Raw genomic sequence first — 2,819 nt, 5'->3', positions numbered from 1 at the left:
GCTTGGAGCATTGTGATGGCAAGGGTCTGGGAGCATTGTGCTGGCAAGTGCATGGAGAATTGTGATGACAAGGGTCATGGAGCATCTGGATGACAAGCTTGTGGAGTATTTTGATGACAATGGCATGGATTATTGTGAGGAAAATGGCATGGGGCATTGTGATGAAAATAGCATGGAGCCTTTTCTTGACAGGGTTCAATGATCATTCTGACGACAAGAGTCAGGGAGCATTGTGATGACAAGTGTATTGAGAATTGTGATGACAAAGGTCATGGAGCATTGTGATGAAAAGGGCATGGAGTATTGTGATGACAGGCATCATGGAGCGTTGTTATGACAAGTGTTATGGAACATTGTGATCACAAGTGTTTGGAGCATTGTGATGACAGAGGTCATGGATCATTTTGATTTCAAGGAGCATGGAGCATTGTGATGACAAGGGCATGAAACAATGTGATCCCAAGGTTCATGGAGGATTGTGATGACAAAGGTAATGGAGTATTGTGATGACAAGCGAATAGAGCATTGTAATGACAAGGTCTTGTAGCATTTTGCTGACAAAGGCATGGAGCATTGTGATGACAGGTGTCATGGTGCACTGTGATGACAAGTGTCACAGAGCATTGTGAATACAGAGGTCATGGAGCATTGGGATGACAAGGGCACAGATCATTTTGATGACAAGGGTCATGGAGTTTGGGCTGAATATACTCATGGAGTATTGTGATGACAGGTGTCATGGAGCATTTTGATGACTAGGTAATGGTGCATTGTGATGAAAAGAGTCCCGGATCATTGTGTTGTCAGGTGTCATGGAGTGTTGTGATGACTGTGGTCATGGAGCATTGTGATGATATTGGCCATGGAGTATTGCGATGAGAAAGTCATGGAGCATTGGGCTGAAAATGTTCATGGAATATTGTGATGACAGTGGTCATGGAGCATTTTGATGACAAGGGAATGGAGCTTTGTGTTGACAGAGGTCATGGATCATTTTGATTTCAAGGAGCATGGAGCACTCTGATGACAAGGTCATTAAACAATGTGATCCCAGTGTTCATGGAGGATTGTGATGACAATGGTAATGGAGTATTGTGATGACAAGTGCATAGAGCATTGTAATGACAAAGTCATGTAGCATTTTGCTGACAAAGGCATGGAGCTTTCTGATGACAGGTGTCATGGAACTCTGTGATGACAAGTGTCACGGAGCATTGTGAATACAGGGGTCATGGAGCATTGGGGTGACAAGGGCATGGATAATTGTGATGACAAGGGTCATGGAGCATTGGGATGAAATATTCATGGAGTATTGTGATGACAAGGGATATGGAGCGTTGTGATGACAGGGGTCATGGAGCATTGTGATGAGCAGCTCATGGAGCATTGGGCTGAAAATGTTCATGGAGTATTGTGATGACAGGTGTCATGGAGCATTCCGATGAAAAGGGGCATGGAGCATTGTGATTACAGGGGTTGTGGAGCACTGTGATGACAAGGGCATGGAGCATTGGGAAAAGAAGTCCATGGAATCTTGTCATCACAGGGTTCAAGGAGCATACTGACGACAAGTGTCAGGAAGCAGTGTGATGACAAGGGTATTGAGCATTGTGGTGACAAAAGTCATGGAGAACTGTGATGAGAAGACCATGGATAATTGTGATGATGAGCGTCATGGGGCGTTGTGATGATAGGTGTTATTGAACATTTTGATCAAAAGGACTTGGAGCATTGTGATGAGAGAGGTCATGGAGCATTATGATTTCATTGTGATGACAATAGCATGAAGCATTATGATGGTGGGCATGGTGCATTTTGATGACAGGGCTCATGGAGCATTGAGATGAAAAGGGGCATGGAGCATTGTGATTACAGGGGTCATGGAGCTTGGTGATGAGAGGTGTAATGGAGCATTGTGATGGCAAGGGCATGGAGCAGTGTGATGAGACGGCCATGGAGCATTGTGATGACATGTGTCATGGAGCTTTGTGACGACAAGTGCATGGAGCAATGTGATGAGAGCGATCATGGAGCATTGTGATGAGAATGACATGGAGCATTGTGATGCCAACGGTCATGGTTCTATGTGATGACAAAGTCATGGAACATTTTGATGACAAGGGCGTTGTGCATTGTGATGAGAAGGACAGGGAGCATTGTGATGACAGGGTCATGGAGCAATTTGATGAACATGGTCAAGGAACATTTTGATGACAGGGGTTATGGAACATTTTGATGTCAGGGGTCATGGGACATTTTCATGACAGGGGTTATGGAACATTGTGATGACAGGGGAGTGGGTGTATTGTGATGACTAGTGAGGGAACATTTTGATATCAGTGGTGAGAGAGCATTTTGATAAGACGTGCAAGGAGCATTGTGATGACAAGTTTTATGGAGCATTGTGATGACATTGGTCATGGAGCACTGCACTGACAAGCGCGTGGAACATTGTGATGACAAGGGTCATGGAGCATTGAGTTGACAAAGGGACGGAGCATTGTGATAACAAGTGTCACGGTGCATTGTGATGAAAAGTTCATGGTGCATTGTGGTACCAAAGTTCACAGAGCCTTGTGATGATGAGGGCATGGATCATTGTGATGACACAGGTCATGAAGCCTTGTGATGACTTGAGTCACGGAGCATTGTGAGAACTGGTGTCATGGAGCATTGTGATGACAAGGGCATGCAGCATTGTGATGACAGGGGCACGGAGCATTGGTCTGACATGTTTCATGAATAATTGTGTTGACTGTGGGCATGGCACATTGTGATGACAAGGGCATGGAATATTGTGAAGACAGTTGTCAGGGAGC

The sequence above is a fragment of the Mesoplodon bidens genome (genome assembly GCF_964165515.1).
Source record: "Mesoplodon bidens genome assembly, contig: HAP1_SCAFFOLD_53, whole genome shotgun sequence".
NCBI classification, from domain to species: Eukaryota; Metazoa; Chordata; class Mammalia; order Artiodactyla; family Ziphiidae; genus Mesoplodon; species Mesoplodon bidens.
This window is presented reverse-complemented; position numbering follows the sequence as displayed.